Genomic DNA, 22,043 nt, shown 5'->3' on the forward strand with positions numbered 1-22,043 from the left:
GTTCTCAATAATTCACTATTATAGAGCAGAAGGCTCATTGAATTATAGGATTTTAATTAGGTTGTTCCTTTAACACAGCAGTTCTCAACCTGTGGGTAGCGACCCCTTTGGGGGTCGAACGACCCTTTCACAGGGGTCACCTAAGACCATCGGAAAACACATATAAAATTACGTATTTTTTTGTGATTAATCGCTATGCTTTAATTATGTTCAATTTGTAACAATGAAAATACATCCTGCATATCAGATATTTACATTACAATTCATAACAGTAGCAAAATTACAGTTATGAAGTAGCAACAAAAATAATTTTATGGTTGGGGGTCACCACAACAAAAGGAACTGGTCTCGGCATTAGGAAGGTTGAGAACCACTGCTTTAACATGTTTTATGCCTCGGTATTTTTTTATGCACACTCCCAATGTGATGCTGGCTTTATATAAAGCTGTCCTTGGATGGAATGGTGTTTTCTCTCAGAAAATAATATTGTTCCAGAAGTGTATACTTTGTCTAAAAATGTAAAAGTTAAAATAAAATCGAAATAATATTTAACCTATTTATTTATAGATGAAATTCCTACATTAGTGAGAAAGAAACCCTAATTATATTTTTATAATTCACTAAAATATATGTAAATGCTTACTGTTATAACTAAGCTAGTTAAGCCTAATCATTTTAAATGTATAGCAAACAAAATATATAGTTCTAAAATTTTCTTCAGAGTTCAGAAACCACAATGCTTCCAAAGCTCTTCATTACATTAAAAGTTTGGTTATTTTATTACAGAGTCAATACGCTACACACTGATCCCATAAAAAGAGATTCACAAACATTTCATCTCTTGGTTTCTGTGCAGAAGAAAAGCCAGACTTCACCTACCTCCCAGTCTCCCTGAAAACCTGTCCAGTAAAGGAGCCTCCAGGACATCCCCTGAAAAAGAACCCTGGGCCCCCTCCCTACCCCTGCTACCCCCAGCCCTGGCACAGGTGCCTGTGTCTGTGGACGGGGGTCATGCATTTAAAAATGAAAACTCTTGTTCCTTCTCAGGGGAAACAAAATCCAATGGCTCATAATTTCTACCATGCAGTTGAAGAAAAGAAAAGCACTATCTCTTTTCTAAATAAATCTAACTCTTATGTTTTTACCTCTGCATATTTCACAAACCTGCATATCCACTGCTGTTCTTCCTTACACCCTGTCCAGGTGACCCCTTGGGTATTTTATTGTCAGACCTCTAACTGAACATGTCTTCTTTTTCTGATAAACTCTGAGTTGTTACAGAATTATCTATTATCTAAAATAATATTATTATTCTTATTATTTAAATCCTAATATTGCTTCATTAGCCACTGCCACTCAATTACTATATTTTGCATAGAAAGTTAGGTCATAAGTAAAAATGCTAAAGATGTACTTAAGAGCTGAAAAGGAGGGGAGGAGTGTTAGCAATACCCATGCTCATTCCTCAGCAAACTATTGCTTTAGTTTTTTTATGCCACAAAGTAATACTGCAAAATAATGATCAGGAAATGTTTCAAATATACATTTTTCATAATGAGAGCTTTAATTTGTATGTTCTAATTATTGTGGTTTTAAATAAATCGTATATAATTTATTTTCAGTCATGTATATTTTCTTTAATTTTATATTGATAACTCAATGTCTGTCTGAGCATCTTAAATTAATTTTCAAATGTTTTGTGAAAGTAACATTTGCTTTTTACTGTCATGAGATATAATTGATGAAAGATGTTTTAGTAATATGTAATTAAATTGTAATAAGCATCTGTCATCATTGTTTAAAGTATTAATATTTATATTTAATCAATGCCTTTAAAATTTATTCCAGAGTCAGTTTGCACAAGATTTTATAAATAGAGGTTTATATATTCTGTTTCCAAACCAGGAAGGCAGTTCCCCCCTGAAAAGTTCTATTTGTTGTTTTATTATGTATTATTACTCCCTGTGACTGCCTGGTGCCTTGAGAAAATAGAATCCTTTACAATTTAAGCCTTTTATGCCTCTAAACCCTCAACACTTTTATAGTAATTGTGTAATTAACTCTCATAATGTAATACTTTAAAGAAATGATAAAATGTTGTATTATATTCAGCACTTCAATCAGATGTCCCAAATCACCAGTTCTAAATGTTTCATTTGTGATCCACCCCCAGATTTCCACTTTTCTCCAATTCCTTATAGGAATGTTATAGTTATTAAGCAATTTCACTTGAGTGTGATAAATGTGAAAACATGTATATTTGAACGTAATTATAATCCAACTATGTGACAGCCAGATTTGAACTGGCTTACTCGATTTTCTCAAGAGTCAATATTGATCATGGGAGAATTTATATTTCTCTCAGACTTTCTTTGTGCATATAAGAGAATGGATGTTTGGTTGAGCATATCCAAATAAATATATTTTAGGTCAGTTAAAATTTAGGTATTTTTTAAATCCCTCACCCACACCGAGAAGATAAGGAATTGGATCTATATGAAGAGGATTTCCTTGGAGATAGCTATCCTATGAGCTTCCCCCACTAACTTTTCTGGAATTTCTAGCAAAACCTACTAATCCCAAGTCAAGAGAGTAACTCTAAAGAAACAATTTAAGGCTTAAAATGCTGGGCTGCAGTTTTGGGGGCAATGCAACTTCCCCACTTGAGAAATATAAAGGGTGAGATAAAGATAGTAACAGAAGGGAGACGAGAGGGCATGGATAGGTGATTAGAGGTAATAAGAAAAAATTAGCTTCAAATACCAGTGCAGGCCAGTATCATTTAACTAAGACCTTTAATGACCCCTCTCCCCTGACCTCTTCTCTCTCACCATGTCCCAAAGCTAAGCATTTTGAAACTGCCTTTGGCAAGCTGGGGGAGGAGGAATACTCAGGGTTTGAATTAAGAACGGGAAAGAAGTGGATCACTCCATCTTTTCTGGACTACAGGCATGGGGATGGCCCCAGCTGCCAAGGAGGAGAGAGATCTTATCCATAAGTCCTGGGACTGGACATGAATTGACACAGTGTTTTTGTTTGTTTAATATATTTTTTTTTATTCATTTCATTTTTATTGAGGAAGGGAGAGGGAGAGAGAGAGAGAGAACATCAATGATAAGAGAAAAATCATTGATTGGCTGCCTCCTACACACCCCCTACTGGGGATCAAGCCTGCAACCCAGGCATGTGTCCTTGACTGGATCGAACCTGGGACCCTTCAGTCTGTAGAATGACACTCTATCTACTGAGCAAACCGGCCAGGGCCTGACACAGTGTTTTAAACTTCTGAAGTGATCGAGTTACCAGAAAGTCAGGGGGCCTGCCTGAGTTTCTGAAGAGGCAGGGGAGTAACTATTCTGATAGTGATTAAAACAGACAGTAGTCAATGAAAATAAACTTGCTTTTGTTTATTTTATCCCACCATCTGTGCTTAAACTTTGGAACAGCATTCACAAGAACAAGGCTGCTGTCACAAGGGGGCACTGTTTTCTCAATGTAGCAGCACTGTTAGGAAATGCAAATACACCTGCGGACTTAGCCTCCTCACACTCTCAGTACCGTTCTTACCACAGGCAATATTATCTGTCACGGCTCTGACACCACCACTGTGCTGGGTCTGCTTGGATTCCAGGTATAATACACATTTACAAGAACTGTTTCCTCAGAAAAAGGAAGCTGTGGTCTCAGAAGCAAAGGAAGACACTGGTTTGGTGATGTAAAGTTTTGAAAAAGACATGAGAAGGATATAAAATTGCAATGCACCACAAAACCTACAGTGCTTCTCAGGCGACAGAGAAATGGCTCCAATCGATTTTAACATCCCATTAAGGCCGGCCAGCAAACCAGAGAATGTGTTGTCTGCAACAATGAAGCATTTCTCTGGAGATTCGGCCTTGGTAGAATAAATAAAATGGGGCAATTCCTTCTATTAATTCAGTTCACTCTGGCCATTGATAGGAATAGAGAGTCAGGTTCCTGAAAATCTTACACTTGGGGGAAAAAGGCTACTATATCTAAATAGAAGTTGGAACAATATGACTGATAAATGTTAAGATATATCCTCAGGTTAATCAAAATATTTCCTTCCAGTAATAAATAGGAAACATTGAGTAAATAGATGAAATCTTCATTATGATGTTCAAAATAGTTGAGCTAAAAGTATAAGCATTAAATTGGGGGGTAGAAAGAGATGGATGAGACATGTCCTTCCCCAACTTGTCAGGACAACAACCCCCTTGTTCACAAATTTAGCCCAGTAATGTGTGTGTGTGTGTGGGGGGGGAGCATGCCCATATGCATTTTCAAACAATATTTTGGCCATTCTGAGTTTGTGTACAAGAGCATTAAAACATGGTTTTATCAGTCAGTGTATGTAATAACTTCTATTAAATTTAACAAGAATTAAAGAAGAACATATATGTTTGATCACTAATGTGAAAGCATTTGTTATGTGAATATATGGCACAGGATTTTGTTTGTTTGTTTCCTTACTAATATTATCACACAATAAAGATTTGGGAACATTAAACATGCCAGGATTATTGGAAAATGATACAATGGTTCTACACATATGCATGCATATATTTTTTATGGGTAAAAAATTCTAAATAAAATGAAATTGGAATGCAGTTTATAGTAAAAATACAATGAACTAAATGATAAAATATTATGGTGTTTGTTCTTACTATTAGTTTTTCTTACTTCCTGTACTATTTCCTCTTTGTCCAGAGTTATAATTGACAAATCTACATGAGTGATATAATAAGAGAGGTGAGAAGGTAAGAAAGGAATCTAACATATTTCCCAGATATCTTTTTGGGAAACTAGATGGAAGGTACTACTATTCACTGGTTTGTGAAGGACAAAAGTAGGTTTGTGGGAAAACACTTTGAGTTCCAATTTAATACATGAGAAATGGAGGGATTACTCTGTTATCTAATAGATAATGCTGATTTGATTCTCAGGAATGAGATCCAAAGAGGACATATCAATTTGAATGTCATTAGATATAAACAACCTTGAAGTTACAAGAGTACATGAGTTCAACCATGAAAGCTACAGATTAAAAAGAGATCCTTCTATGTTTCCATACAGAGGTGATAGGGTTAATATTAACTCTTATGAGAGTTATCTTGTAAAAGAGAAGACTAGGCAGAGCAGCGGTGGGCAAACTACGGCCCCGCGGGCTGGATCCCGCCCGTTCTATCCGGCCCGCGGAGCCGAAAGAGCTAAGGGTTCTCTTGCTCCCCCCTCCGCTCCTTCACCAGCAGCAGTGTTAACATGGCAACGTGGGGAAACACGGCCGCAGCTCCTTCTGAGTCCAGTTTAAGAACCCATTGTGGCCCTCGAGTCAAAAAGTTTGCCCACCCCTGAGGTAGAGCAAAGAAAATAATTAAATGTATTAATAGCTTAGTGATGGTTAAGAAAAGAGAGTTCCCATGGTTAATCTCATCCAATCAGAGAAATTCCAATTGAGAAAAATCTTGAATGTTTAAACAGTCGGTCCCTGAATCTTGAACATGGCACATGGTTTATTCAGTAAAGAGACACACCAATCGCTTGGGGGTGACATTGGTTTGCAAAATCACTCAGGTTTCAAGTGTACAACTCAATAAAATGTCATCTGTACACTGCATCTTGTGCCTATGGTCCCAAGAAAAGTCTCTCGCCTTTCTCATTTAGATTCTGTGGCATTTCATTGAGTACAAAGCTGCTTAAATCTTAAATCTGTGTTCTAGAAAGATACCAAACTATTTTTTTTCTAAAGCAGACAACTCAGAAACATTTAAGTAGATGGTTACACAAAGCACAGAGAAGGAGATATTTTATCCAAACTGAAACAGCAAAAATGATTGCTCTGCTTGTCTTTGTCTTTGCCAAGAGCAAAATCATGGGCAAGTTCTAGGATCCACGTACAAAGAGGTTAATGCTAGGGAAAATAATGTCTGTTGTTGTTGTTGTCTTAAGACAAGCTAGATTTTGTGTGCTATGACTTGGTGAGGTAGAAATTGATCCTCACAATATCCTTAAATTTAAATGAACTATCAGTTGGTTGACCCATAGAGAAAACCATAATAAATAAGGGTAATTAAGGATTTACTGAGTTGTGCCAGATAAGTATCACTTTATTCCACTTTAAAAAAAAATTTTTTTTGATAAAGTTTACTAGACTGGATGATGAAAGGAATGATGTAGATACACTATATCTGTATTTCAGCAAGGTATTTGACAGGAGATTTTTACAAATAAGAGATGGAGAATTGGTTCCAGGATAACAGAGCATTTAAATTGATTCCTAACTGGTTTAGCTATGAGTATTAGGTTCTTGAATTAGAAAAGGCCTCCAATAAGTGGAATCAGCAATTGCAAAGGCTTTTATATTAAAGATTTAATGAAAGTGAGCTTGTCTGGAAAGTCCTGAATTTGTCATTTAGCATCTCACCACCTCCCTGTCTGGCTTCAGAACTGAACTGAGGCTTTGCTCCAGTTAAATGTGAGCTCCTATTGGAAGGCTTAAGGGTGGGGAACTCTTGCTTCTACTCAACAGTGAAAGGAAGTTACCTGATACACTGAAAAACAATTCTTATAGGATTATTGGTTCACACAAGCAGAAACAATTTGGGGTAAATAATTTTTACTAAAACCATTCAGCCTCCCTCGCTTCTCTATCAAACCTGGGGACCCACCACTGAGGCCCCTATTGAGAAAACAAGTGGCAAGCATATGTATGACTGAGGGATTCTATCACACAGTGACGAGAAATGGTATGGATCTACTTTTGCCAAGATAGCAACTTGGCAAGACATCTTTGGAGGTATTCCATGTAACACAAGGTGAAACTTCTAATAGTTTGGCTTCTTGGTTTCCTACAACAATCCCTCAGAATTATTTTACTCCTTATGCTTTCCAGAGGGGGAATATTCAGATAAGAACCCTAGGTGCCACCTTAAACTCTTGATCCAACCAATCCCATTCCCATCAACCACATGTATCTATCTATCTATCTATCTATCTATCTATCTATCTATCTACCTAAAATCACACTTGCTGAATTGCACGTGAAGTAAGTACATCTATTCCATCTAATAATTAAAATGAGTTTTCTTAAGAGTTTTTGAGTGTTCAATACAACTTCTGAGAGTTAATAGAAATCAGAGAAAACAAAAGATTTCTAAAATGGTGGTTCCCAAAATTCCACTATAACTTTTATTAATATATATTGTTATTGTATCTTTTAAAATTTGTATTATCTACATTTTATATTTTGCTATTTTTTTCTATCTATAAGGATAGCAGTGAATTTACTTAATTGATAAATAATTTATATATATTTGAACACACATTAATTTTTAAATTATTTTTTTAAAATAATGTTTGCATGTGCTATGTATTGATGTGACAGCCAAACATTGATAGGCTGCCTCCTACAGCCACCTAGCAGGAATCAAGCCTGTGACCTGTGCATGTGCCCTTACCAGGTATTGAACCAGTAACTTTTTGGTGCATGGGTCAATGCCCAACCAACTGAGCCACACTGGCCAGGGCTGAGCACATATTAATTTTTTAAGTGATGGAATGTTCATCAAAAACATATGAAGATCATAGCACTAAAGCATGTAAGAGTGTGAGAAGTGCTTCAAAAACTATAGCTTAGGAAGTTCAAATTAACTACTGGTGACATGAATGTGTTAATGAATGAGTAATGGTGTGTGTGTGTGTGTGTGTGTGTGTGTGAGAGAGAGAGAGAGAGAGAGAGAGAGAGAGAGAGAGAGAGAGAGAGAGAGAGAGGGAAAGAGAAAGATATTGAGGGGAGGGTTGTTCATAAGAATGATATGAGGATACACTATCGCTATTTACAGATAACACAGAAAAAACTAAGCTGAAGCAAAAAAGGCATGCATTTGATTTAAAGTCAAAAAAATTCATAAGAATTGTTTAACTTTAAAATTGAATTTCCATATAAAAAATAGGTAGTATGTGTTACCAGAACTAATAGAATGTATTAGCTTTTATTTGATTAAAGCTTCAGACATCTTCATGGATGCTCATTCAACTATTGCTTATGGTCATGGCACCAAGGAATAAAACATCTTAAAAATTACCTATAAGCAATACCACCACAACCTTAGATTTTTAAGAAAAATAATAGTTTCCATTCTCCACATAATTTTAATTTTACTTGCACTCTTCTTTTAGTAGAGTAACTAAAAACAATAACAAAATCCTAAAGATATAAATTTTGATAGAAAAAAGTCATTCTATAATTAGCAAAGCAATGGTGTCTTTAATCCTGCTTATTTCATATTACGATCACCAACTTTATTAAACTGAATTTCCAAAAGGACAATTAGAATGAGTGAGACTCACCGATGTGTAGCCTTCCCCCACAAGATGATTGATGGCTGGAGGATGAAAAGTATTAAACCCCTCAAGATTTCCCTGAAAAGAAAAAAATGGGAAACGCATTTTGAATTCACCTTTTGCCAACTATGTGATGCCAAATCTAAATCAATAGATGAGATGAAAAAAGAGAGCTATAATTGATACTTTATAGATTAATAAAATTGGCTCATTGATGCTAAGAAATAATATCATCAAAAGGGTTTTTATATGAATTCCTTGATGTAAAAGTATCACAATCCATAATATTTACAGAATAAATATAATTCATAATTTTTTCTCTGATATAAAAGTTCATGCTATGGGACATTAACATGTTCATTAACCAAAACCCCACTTTCTTTTCTTAAATGATAATTTACTTTATTAAAACATAATTTGTGTTTATGTATACGTAAATCTGTTTTTGCATAAAAAAACACTCGAATTTTTAATTATTATACTACTCAATCTTCAGCTATTCTCAGAGATTCAGAAAGCATTACCTATTAAAGTATGCCTGCTATCTATAAAGCCCTTGTCCGACATCCAAGCAACTGCTGCACTCCAGAAGAGTCAGCAACTTTCAAATTAATAGTACAGTCCTAAACATAAAATACCTGAGGTCCCAGCTGTAGTAAACAATGCAAATCAAAACCTTTAATGTATCAGGATAGAAATATGCACATCAATACCTGAATACTTACTAAATGAGCACAGTTCAAAGAAAAATCACATGTAATTAAATATTTGACTTAAAAGTCACACATTTAATGACATAGAATTGAATTGGTGACAAGGATCAAGTGATCCCATCAACTGCTTAATTGTCCTTTGCTCCTGACGTCCTAAGATAAATCTGCAAAATTTCTGACACTTACTGACCACAAAGAGTGAGCATTTATAATTCACCATGATTTCCTATACCAGATCCAAATGCCCCTTCAAAACACCCAAGCTTTCATGTTTCCCTCTTCCTAGAAAGTTCCCATGCTACCTATTAACATTATTCATTCTTTCTAAAGCAAACTCTATATAGATAGGTATATATACACACACACACTAGAGGTAGAGGCCCGGTGCACAAAATTCGTGTGGGCGGGGGGGAGGGGGTCCCTCAGCCCAGCCTGCACCCTCTCGCAATCTGGGACCCCCTGAGGCATCAGGCCTAAACCGGCAGTCGGACATCCCTCTCGCAATTCGGGACCGCTGGCTCCTAACCATTTGCCTGCCTGCCTGCCTGCCTGATCGCCTCTAACCACTCTACATGCCTGCCTGATTGCCCCTAACCACTCTGTCTGTCTGCCTGATCACACCTAACTGCCTCTGCCTTGGCCCCCACTGTGGCAGCTTTGTCTGGAAGGACGTCCAGAATGATGTCCGGAAGGTCATTCAGCTGTCTGGTCTAATTAGCATATTACCCTTTTAATATAAATATAAATATAAATAAATATATACACACACACACATATGTGTGTATAAATAGATATATAGATATATATATATAGGTATATATAGATATATAGGTAGAGATATAGAGACATTGAGACAAATAGATATAGAGATATATAGACATGCAGACATGCAAGCATGCAGACATACAGACATACAGATATATAGATATACAGATATGGGCTTTGATTATGTAGCAAAAAAGAGAGACATGGTGTTACACACTGTGTCTGAAATGGTGAATGCCAAAATCTCCATTGGCTGACCAAGAAATAACTGGTTTTGAAAGGAAGGAATGGCTATTCTGTCTAAAACAGTTCTGTCTCAGGACTAACTGAAAACTACATCAGAACTATTGTATTCTACACTCTAATGAATAACTTTAAAATTGCAATAACCTTCTGCTGAACTTACAAAGAACTTAAGTTCTTCAGAACCTAAGTAAAACAACATTTATTGATTAGTTACTATGTGCCAGATACCTCACATACATTATGTTGATCATTTGTTTTTTTGCATGATTAAATGCAAACTAATTAGGTAGAAACCACGTCTGATCTCCCTTTTTTTCATATGAGGAGGAACTGAGACTAAAAATAAAAATTGAGTTCCTGCCCCACAGCCTCCTAGTCGGTAAATGATAGAGATTGAATTTAAATGCAAGCAGTTTGACTCAGAGCCTTTTATTCTCACTACACTAATATGCTACCCATGTCTACAAATCACATATACTCAATAAAGGGGAAGAGAATGCAACAGGAAGGACTGAGAAAGATTTTATAAATTGTCAAATGTGTAACTGACATTTTTTAAAAAGCCAGTAGCAATTCCTAAAGGATTCTACTCTTCACACCCCTTCCACAATGAACCCCAGGCAGTCTTAGAATTACTGTTTTTATTTAAATGAGGCAAAAGTTATAGAAACATTACCTAGATTTTATTTAGGAGTTTAAAAATAAAGTAGATTATTTTCTAGATATTTACATGGGCATTCAACATTATCAAACATATTCTATAATACATTGGAATTTAAATTGTAGAACTTAACTTTAAGATTTAAAATACTTTAAAATTTGATCTGTACCTTTAACTCTCTATTCTTGAACATCTGAAATATTTTTATATTACTACTAACAAATACAGCATCTGTAACAACTGAGTATAATTTTGAACTTTTAGATCTGTGAACTTCACATTTCCCTAACCCAGCTCTCTTTCCTATGCAATATTTAATCATGGTGGTATTTAAAACTTATGCATGAAAATATTCTTACCCTAGCTTTCTGAAAGTTGAATCACAAGTTATTATGCCTTATAACTTGTATAAAACATTTTTACATTTATAATATGTACTTAAATGCCATGTTCTTTAAACAGATATTAAACTTATATTACTTAATAAAAGATACAAATAATAAAGAGATACATGTAATATGCAGTGATTTCATAAAAGATCATAAAATATAATAATGCAAACAACTGACCTCAATCCACATGTTAAGCCAAAACTAACCCTACATCTTAATGAAATTCTATCTGTCTTACAACAACCTCCTATTATTCTACTCCCTATCTAGGTTGATCCCAGGTCAACCTATTCTTATACCCTCCATCCAAGACCCTCATCACCCCAGCCTTCCTCCAGTCTCTATTCTTCTAATTGAAAACTGACCCACACAAGAGTCCATTTCCTCCATTTCAAATCTTGTATTACCCAACTTGACAACTTGAGTTTCCTTAGCAGTGAACATCCTAATTAACGGCTCCAGTCTTAATAATAATAGTTTACTTTCTCCAGACAATTGGGATGGAAAAATATTAGTGAGTAAATAGTATCAAGATAGCATACTTCTGATAATTACATGTAGAATGTTGTCCAAGAACCAGAACACTTATATCCTCATTTGCTTGTGCTTAGGAATATATGCATGCCTGTCTAAATCACAGGAAGAAATATGCTTTATCAATGATCACTTTAGATTATTGCTAGTCAGTAAATCTAAAATAAGCTTCACTGTTATATATTCAAACTTGGCAGCTGGCAATGCACCCATCATTACTCACAGTGCTTATCTTCCAAACACATCCAGTATTAGATATTTCAAAAACACATACTAAATCACTAATTCTTTTGATATGAACCAGGGCAGGAGAGGGCCAACATGTGCATACATTAGCGATATCTCTGCTTTCTAAGGCCTATTTGCATCCTTTTCTCATCTACATTTGAGGCACACAAATGGCACCTTGTTGACAGATAGATGTTGACTAAAGTGTTCCCACCATGCTTAATTTAGTGATGTTTCTGACTGATAAGGGTGGCTAAATACACTAAGGCCCTTTGGCCTATTGAATACCAATTTGAACTTTAAGCATCAAACCATACAACAGTCCACCATAAAATGTGAGTTGACGACTTAGATATCAAATAGCAGCAGAACACAGAACACACACATATTCTCTCTCTCTCTCTCTCTCTCTCTCTCTCTCTCTCTCTCTCTCTCTCTCTCTCTCACACACACACACACACACACACACACACACACACACATTTAAGAAAAGTGACCAGGATTCAACAAACTGCTCAAATTATTTTTGAAATAGAAAACAGATACTCAGTTTACACTTAATAGATGGTTTAATCAAGACAAATTTCCCATGGAAACAGACTAATTTTTGAGAGAGCAATGATCTACATTTTGTTGAAAAACATGTCATTTATCTTATATGCTACAAGGTATTTTGTTTTGTCAAACTGCAATTGTGGTAACAAAAAAATAACTCTATAAGGGGAACTTGAAAGACAGCTCAAATATATCATCTGAAAAGAATAGAAAAGAAAAAGAGAAGGAAAAACAAACAAAACCTTTCTAAGCTTTGCATCCTATATAGCTTCTAGAGGCCCAGTGCACGAAAATTCATGCACTGGAGCCATGGGTCCCTCAGCCCAGTCTGGGAGCCCTCAGGGGCGGAAGGTGACCCAGCGATCAGGGGAAGGTGATGCCCCATCACAACTGACAGTCAGACTGCCTCTCGCAATGTTGCTGCTGCTGCTGCTGTTGCTCCCTGGCATCTCTGTACTGTGGTTCATACTCGCCACGCTGGGGTTGCGCCCTGGGTTCATGATGTTCAAGGCCTGGCCCTGGGGGTTCAGGCCTCCCATTGCTTGCTGCTGTGGAGGTACAGCAGGTCGTGGCCCACTGCCTTGCATGGCGTTCAGACTCAGCAGGCTGGGCTAGAGCTGAAGGCCAGGCTGGCTGGGCACTTACCTGGCCATGTGCTATTTGATGAGAGCTGCCATCAGCTGAGGGTTTGACTTGAGAATGTCGAGCATGTGCTGCTGCTGGGGGAGCTGGGAGACTTCAGGGTCCGCAGCAGGTCCTGCAGGGCACCTGGAGAGATGTTCTGAGGTGGCTGCACCTTGGGTCTGCATAGACATCACGGGTCTAGGCATGCCTCACATTGTTGCTGGGGGATGGGTGCCGGCTGCCACTGCCGGGGCTCAGGGGGCAGAATAACAGGCCCATGGACCTAGTTGGGTCACATTCAGGTCCATGGGGGCCATCTGGCTCTCAGGGGTCACCTTGCCTCAGGGGCATACTGTTGTTGGTGCTCACCCAGTACAGATGCTGCTGCTGCTGTGCCTCACGTGCAATCTGCCAGGCACCTCCACTGCTGCAGGTGGGCCTGGGTGGGGGGCGGGGGGGCTGGCACCTGGTTAGTGGGCTTCCCAGTGCAAACTGTGGTGGGGGGCTGAGTTCTGGCCACGCTGGAGAAGCCGGCTAGTGACGTGCTCACAGGTGAGGTCTGGGGCAGAGTTGGGGGCTGTGGTGTCCAGGGTGTGCTGGGATGCAGTGTGGGGGGGCTGGGTGGTGCTGAAGGAGGGGAAGGCAGACTCGGCTAAAGCACGGTGTGGGTGTTGATGGTGGCATCCGCTGGCACATGAGCTACGCGTGTTGCCAGTGGTGGTGTGTCTTCTGCTGGTGGAGCTTCTGCCTGATGTTGAGGTAGTAGGGAACAGGGCATGTGTTTTCTCGGCAGTGTTTGGCATGGCAGCAGCAAAGGGCCATGAGCTGCTTGCACACTCCGCAACCTCCATTGGTCTTGCGCTGGCAGCCCTTGGTATGCTGCACAACCCACCTCATCTTCTGGCAGGACAGCCGCGGGCAGTTGGCGTTGTGGTCCTGGTGGCCATGCCCCAGGGACTGGATGCAGCACTGGATGGCCTGGCACCGCCACTCCCGGAGGCTCCTGAACTGCGGCTCACCCGCCACCCCCATGGGAGCAGAGTCAGCCCCACCTCCTCCACTCCAGCTCCCCCGACTCCTCCACTCCAGCTCCCCCGACTCCTCCACTCCAGCTCCCCCGACTCCTCCACTCCAGCTCCCCCGACTCCTCCACTCCGGCTCCCCCGACTCCTCCACTCCAGCTCCCGTGGCAGCCTGCCTCCTCTGCTCAGCTTCCTGACCTCCTCCGCTCCAGCTCCCCCGTCTCCTCGGCTCTGGCTCTGCAGCGACGGTTACCGCCTTCTCCCCAATGGCCCCCTCGGTGGCATCAGTGCTGTTTCCTGAGCAGCCAGCAGAAGAGCTCTCAGGACCCCCTCCTGCCCAGACTCACCAAGAAACAGGCTGTTTTGGAGCCAACTTTTATTGTACTTGCCGCGGTGACAAAGCAAGCATTCCACCAGGCTGCTCACTCTGCCCACTCTCAGTGGCCAACCCCCTGAGACTGGAGGACTCCAGTGGGCTGAGAGGACTGGGCGCCGCCATTTTTGTGATGGAATGATGGTTAATTTGCATAGTACCCTTTTATTAGATAGGATTACTTTTCTCCAATCTCCCCTCCTCAGTAATGCCCTCTCAAAGAAAAAAGTCATTTACTTCACGCACTCTACTCCCAAACCTTTTCATCACAGGGCATATACTTTCTTAGAGATCCCTACAATGACATTGCTGTCCCAGGGTTGCCAATGACCTCCATATGGACAATGCCAACATAAATTTAAATTTCAGTTATTTTAGCTCTTATTTAACATTTGGTTAGTTGACTACTGTTACCACCTAAAACTTCTCTTGTAACTTCCATGACACTGCTTTTTTCTAGTTTTGTTCTTCTTGCTCTAGTTATTTCTTTTTAATTAATTAATCAAGTGTCTCATGGACTTCATCTTTGCCATGCTGACCATCTCTTTCTGTATTATCTGTCACAATGGCTTCTTCATAGCCTCATTTAAAAAAAAAAAAACAGCCGAAACCGGTTTGGCTCAGTGGATAGAGCGTCGGCCTGTGGACTGAAAGGTCCCGGGTTCGATTCCGGTCAGGGGCATGTACCTGGGTTGCGGGCATATCCCCAGTGGGAGATGTGCAGGAGGCAGCTGATCGATGTTTCTCTCTCATCGATGTTTCTAACTGCCGGGGTCCAACCCCAGCGGGTCCAGGGGTCCCCAAAGGTGTGGACGGAGTCGGCAAAGAAGGAATGACATGGAGGCAGTGTTCAGTTGATCAGCAGCCTAGCCAGGATCTCCAGCCAGGATCTCCAGCCAAGTTCTGGTCTGGATCTCCAGAGAGGTTCTGCTTCAGATCTCCAGCCAGGTTCTGTGTCCATGTTCTCTTGCTAGGTTCTCCAGCCAGGTTCAGTCCAGGTTCTCCAGCCAGGTTCAGTCACCAGGTTCTAGTCAGGTTCTCTTGCCCATTTCTGTAGTCAGGTTCAGTCCAGGATCTTTTGCCATGTTCTCTCCAGCGAAGTTCTTCTGTCTCTAGTTCTGTCTCTTGCTGTCTTATTGCATCTGTATTTATACCAGTTGATTCAATCCTATCAATCTCTATTACAAAGGTTAGGGCGTTTCTTATCTTCATTCTAGGGAGTAAAGATTATGTAGCTTAAGCATGATTGTTCCTAGTTAAAGTGATTAATTACCCACCTGGCACTAGTTAAGAGGTTTTATTCCCACCTTAACTTCAGGGGAAAATCCCTACCTGGGGAAACAACCTTTCTCAGAGAGGAGACCTTGGTTAAAACACATAGTGCCAAGAAGGTGAGCAAACATATTAAGAACAGTATGCCATATGTGCCAGGTCCCTTGAAACAGCAAGCATGGACCGGCTCCCGGAAAATTCCCCCTTTTTTATTTTTTAAAAGCAGGCATTAAAAAGAAAAACCCCAAATGCTCTCTTGTATCCATTTTAAGAGTAGGATTGGCGCTTTCCGCTATTACCTGAGTCCTGATCTATCACCCCAGGGAGAGCTTGCCAATCCTGCACTTTACCGGGTGGAAAGGCTGCAGTGGGGTTAAGGATAAGGCTCCTTGGGCCTACCTTCTCCCATGCCATTACATTTACCTTTCCTTCCTCAGAAAAGCATGGACATATTTCTTGTATAAAACGTTCTGTCTGACTGGGAGTAACCTTAATTCCTCTGCTAGCAAGCATATGTGTTAAAAGATCAATACAGAGTCATTTCTTTAGACTCAGTATGGCACATCTTCTTAATCTAAAGATCAATACAGAGTCTTCTTTCTTTGGACTCAGTATGGCACATCCTCTTAATCTAAAGATCAATACAGAGTCTTCTTTCTTTGGACTCAGTATGGCACATCTTCTCAATCTAAGTTCTGTACTATCCACCTTCTTACCCTACTTATCCTCAATAGGGGGGTCTGTAGCACCCTGGTGGAGTCCTATCCGTCCCGAGTGTGGGGGTTCTCAATGGGGGGGGGCCTTACCTAGGGGAATCCTGTTCCAGGGGTTCCCAAAGGTGTGGACAGAGTCGGCGAAGACTATCCACCCTCTCCTACGGTGGAGTCCTATCCATCCCGAGAGTGGGGCGCTTACCTAGGGGTCCCTGTTCGGGCGCCATATGCCGGGGTCCAACCCCAGCGGGTCCAGGGGTCCCCAAAGGTGTGGACGGAGTCGGCAAAGAAGGAATGACATGGAGGCAGTGTTCAGTTGATCAGCAGCCTAGCCAGGATCTCCAGCCAGGATCTCCAGCCAAGTTCTGGTCTGGATCTCCAGAGAGGTTCTGCTTCAGATCTCCAGCCAGGTTCTGTGTCCATGTTCTCTTGCTAGGTTCTCCAGCCAGGTTCAGTCCAGGTTCTCCAGCCAGGTTCAGTCACCAGGTTCTAGTCAGGTTCTCTTGCCCATTTCTGTAGTCAGGTTCAGTCCAGGATCTTTTGCCATGTTCTCTCCAGCGAAGTTCTTCTGTCTCTAGTTCTGTCTCTTGCTGTCTTATTGCATCTGTATTTATACCAGTTGATTCAATCCTATCAATCTCTATTACAAAGGTTAGGGCGTTTCTTATCTTCATTCCAGGGAGTAAAGATTATGTAGCTTAAGCATGATTGTTCCTAGTTAAAGTGATTAATTACCCACCTGGCACTAGTTAAGAGGTTTTATTCCCACCTTAACTTCAGGGGAAAATCCCTACCTGGGGAAACAACCTTTCTCAGAGAGGAGACCTTGGTTAAAACACATAGTGCCAAGAAGGTGAGCAAACATATTAAGAACAGTATGCCATATGTGCCAGGTCCCTTGAAACAGCAAGCATGGACCGGCTCCCGGCATCTAACTCTCTCTTTCTCCCTTCCTCTCTGTAAAAAATCAATAAAATATATTTAAAAAAAAAAAAACTGGTACTAAAAAAAAAATAAAATAAAAAAAAACAAAAAAAAACAACAACACAAAACTTATTACTGATAAGCCCCAAATGTACACACATCACACTTACTATTAGCCAATTAAAAATGAATGTCCCAAAGACACCCCCAATTCAACTTGTGAAAATGTTCAATCACCTTTCTTCCCGTCAGTCTATTCCTGCATCCTCTATCTCAGTGAACAATACTAACAGGTAACATTTATTCCATATTTACTCTGAACCTGACACTTGTAATATCTTATTTAAGCTTTCTACAACTTCATAAGGGAAGTATTCATATTATTACCATTTTAAAGATGAAGAAACTGCCGAAACCGGTTTGGCTCAGTGGATAGAGCGTCAGCCTGCGGACTGAGAGGTCCCAGGTTCGATTCCGGTCAAGGGCATGTACCTGGGTTGCGGGCATATCCCCAGTAGGAGATGTGCAGGAGGCAGCTGATCGATGATTCTCTCTCATCGATGTTTCTAACTCTCTATCTCTCTCCCTTCCTCTCTGTAAAAATCAATAAAAAAATATATTAAAGATGAAGAAACTGATACACAAAAAGGTCAAGTTACTTGCCTCAATTCACACAACTAAAACAAATTGGAGCTGGGATGGGAGCACATTGCCTACCCAGTTAACCACTATCCCTTCAAAGGTACTTGCCCAGTTGCACACATCAGACTCTTTAGAGTCAGCCTAGATTTCTTTTTTATTTACCTCAAAGATCTGTGGTCACTCAGGTCTCTAAATTAAAGGGCACACAATATTTATTGTATCCATTTCCTCTTCTCTATTCCTATGTGTCTGACTTTAATTTAGATCTTCAATTCTTACTTCAATTATTTTAATAATCATGGTTCTTTATACCAGCCCCTACACTGACAATATACTTTAATCTCTGGTCTTGGGTCCAAACACAGTATTCTGCTATATTTTATGATTAGTCTATGTATGCGGGGGAAACTTGTATGACTGTAAAAGAAGTTGACCTTGTTTTTTTTTATTGGCTTTATATAAAAAAGGGATGTCCATAGGTATGATGAGCATGAAATACTTCCCATCTGTACAGCTCAGTTTCCTAAGATAAGGGGGAAAGTTTCCATCATCAAAAATATAATGGAACTGTCTAAAGTTGAAAACTGATAAAAACTATGAAATATAAATCACCATTCTGTTGATATGTTGACAACTTAATGCTCTCATTTACATCCACAGAAAATAAACTTAAAAACCATGATTTTTCTCTCATGTAAACTCCAAGACATGCAAATTGCCCATGTCCCCATAGCCAAATATTTTCGTAAGTTATGAGAAAGAAGGGTCTATATGAGTCTTGGCTACCAAAATGCAACATTTACCAGTCTCTAGCAACGGTATTGGTTTTCACTGAAATTAAATTGAAGTGGCATTTGAAAACTGAAGAGAGTCCCACAAGAAAGCCATATTGCTATCATGAATTTAAGAATATTTTATTTTAATTTCCAGCTGAAAGAAATTTTTCTCACATAAAGAACACACAACTACAACTCCTGAATTAAAATGCCATTTCCAAGTGTTCTAGGAAAAGTCAGTGAGCTCCTATGGCCTCAGATTTATTATCTTGTGGGGACTGAAGAGAGAGGGAAGGATGGTGGGGGAAGATTTTACTGCGTGGATTTTAAGATATTTCTCTGCTCCATCTTTCTAATTAGGGCAATTTTCTCTAATTGGATAAAATTGCTTTGGTATCATCATGTGAATTAGAGAAAGGACAAAATGTGGACAATCAACAAAATATTATGCCTGAAGAACAAAGAATATGAGACATTTGTGATTTAAAATTTGAGCTTCACAATTTGAATTATTTTAATTTCTAAGGAAAAAAACCAGAAGCTGTAAAGCCATTCCCCTAAATTGCCTTTAGATAATGTGCACTGGATCAGAATCATGACGGCATATATATTGTTTTCAGTAGTGAATGGCTTTGTTTCAAACTAAGGATATAATTGGAATAGAAATAGTGGATGACAACAGCAACCATAGTTATTAAAAAAAGACTCTGTCCAGAAAACTAAGCTCAAACTAGAGGAAAAAGTGAGATGAACAACCATTTTTGGTTCAAAAACTTGATAAAAATGAATGCACTAGTGGAATATTTCTGACCAAAGAGCCCAAATTTATTCTCATTTTGTTGCGAGTCTGATGTCATTGAATTAGGAACACACACAGCATTTTTATGCATGCTGGATGTACCTTTGGATAAATAGTCGTCCAACCTCTCAACAATTGGCCAATACACTTTAGATACATCTAATAGAGATTCCTAGGGACAGATGTGCGTCTGTCCAAGCCACATACTGAGAATTCCAATTATCCAGGCAGCCAAATCACTACAACCTAATTGCCACTCCCCTGAATGTGGGATGCAATTACTGCTTACCCACCCTTGCTTTTCCCAAATAAGCATTAGTGAGCCTCTCAATTTAGCAACTGTCCAGGGCTGTTTGGAGAAGCAGCGGCAAACTGCCTAGCAACCAGAGCCTCCAGATCGGTTTCTATAGGCTTGCTCATGGGGCTCACATAGTGAACTTCTTTCCATATCTGTGGTCATACACTCAGATGACTTAAACATCGTCTTCCCTAGCAAGGAAATATTCTTTGCAAAATGAGATTTAAAAAAAAAAAAGATAAAGAAAAAAAGAAGAAATAATTGAGCCAAAAGGTATTAAATGCAAAATTAAATTGAGCACTCATAAACCTCACTGGTAAAGGCATTTGCACAAACTGAAATGTATTCTTCCATCTCAGTTTCACATAGAGTGCAATATGCACTATTTTAAAATTAGATAATCTGCTTAAAAGCTATTACTGTAAAACTCCATCTTCCTGCTAACCAAATTTACTGTAATGTGGGTGAGATTGTTTTTCTTCCACAATTTTTATTTGTTGTTTCAAAGAGAGTGGCGCATTTGAAATTGTTTTTAAGTAAATGCATTCCAATGTTTTTGAAAAACAAGAATGTAAAAATATGTAGTATTTTCATAAAAAAGCTCATGCTTTCTCTAGAAGAAAAATATATTTAAACAACTAACAAAACCACATTGTGCCACTAGTGAAAATAAATAGCTTTTAAAAGTAATTATTATAAATGATAGCTAATTATTTTTCACCCCCACACACAAAAAGTTACAGTTTAAGAAATATAGAATTATATGCTGAGATGGTTTAAAATTATGTGAAAGACTGACATGATATCATTGAAAAGTTTCCAGGTTTAACTTTGAATGTGCTAGAAATAAAATAAATAGAAATGTGAAATTCAATAGCATTGAATTCTAGGAAAGTCAGACTTAACCAGATTTTTGGATCTTATTGATAGAAAACAGTTTCCTCAGGAGCTCAATATCCCGCTTTTTAGAGACCTAAAATGTCTGTGAAAATAAGCACATTATATTCTGGAGAAACTATTTGAAGCCAATTTTTTAATGCTATATAAAATTGATGGGCAAGGAGAGGGCAAAATAATCCCCAATGGTCTTGTTATATTTGAGGTTCTCTAGGACTACAGATTCCATCTGAGCATGAATCATAGCTTTAAAAATCTCAGCAATCTGGGTATCACTGATATGAAAATGCCACTAATTGGTTTAATCTTATCAAACTTTTTTTTTTGGATAATCAAATGCACTTTAAAATGTTTTTTTATCATCTACAAAAAAAGAAGAGTTGCTGTTTTTTAAAGCCAATGCAATTTAAATAAAACATAAAGTTTAGAACCAGACTGTAACCATTAGCAGTTGCCTTCCCTATGAAACCTAAATATAATGTATGATCTCATCTGCTCATGGCAAAATAGCATCCTTCTTAGAAGCATATCTTCAGTGACAGCGTTTCTGGAATGTCTTCCCAGCTCAAGCAAAACAGCATCCGCAGCACTGCACAATCCTCCTCAGAAGTATCGCTATTTAGAGGCAGAACGACTATGAATAATGGTAAGAAATAGGGCACTGCCCCCATGGGAACGCAGCAGCAGAGGTAGCAGAATGCTTAAACTTCTGACTGCTTTTTCCCAGAGATTTAAACACCAGCAAATCAGGCCCTGAAGGCATATAAAAGCTGGAATGCATTTAACCCCCCTTTCACCTGTTCGGCTGCTACAGGGGTCACCTCGCTGTGTGTTATTGAAAGTTGATTCCGTGTCTGCCTGATGCAGTTCTGAAGAATCAGCATTAAGACGCCTGGGGAGGTGGACGACTCGGAGATCCATCCTCAAAGTAAACTAGTCAATTCAATGGAATTTATTAAACACCATAGATTGCCAAGTTAGTTAAAAGTAGCCAGATAGAGTGCGGAGGAGGAAGCCATTTATCCAGGCCATTTTCTGAGAACTCAACATGCTACTGTTCCTGCGCTAGGGTAGAATCCCAAGAGCTCTGACTTGCTGCCTTATGCAAGCATCCTTACTCAATAAGATGCAGTTACCCTGAGGAAAGGTAACAGGAAGGGCTACTAGCAGCACTACTAATACATTAGTATTGATGAAGGAACTGACAAAGGCAGTACTGTTTGTGGAAAGCAAAATCCAGAGGCTCGA

At 39.2% G+C, this 22,043-nt stretch overlaps 1 pseudogene; it reads right to left on the reverse strand.

Annotated features, from left to right (window-relative positions):
* Window positions 1–12,839: 12,839 nt before the first annotated feature.
* On the reverse strand, window positions 12,840–21,716 carry LOC118666826 (annotated as a pseudogene).
* Between the last annotated feature and the right edge of the window lie 327 nt (window positions 21,717–22,043).

The sequence above is a fragment of the Myotis myotis genome, unplaced genomic scaffold (genome assembly GCF_014108235.1).
Source record: "Myotis myotis isolate mMyoMyo1 unplaced genomic scaffold, mMyoMyo1.p scaffold_m19_p_12, whole genome shotgun sequence".
NCBI lineage: Eukaryota > Metazoa > Chordata > Mammalia > Chiroptera > Vespertilionidae > Myotis > Myotis myotis.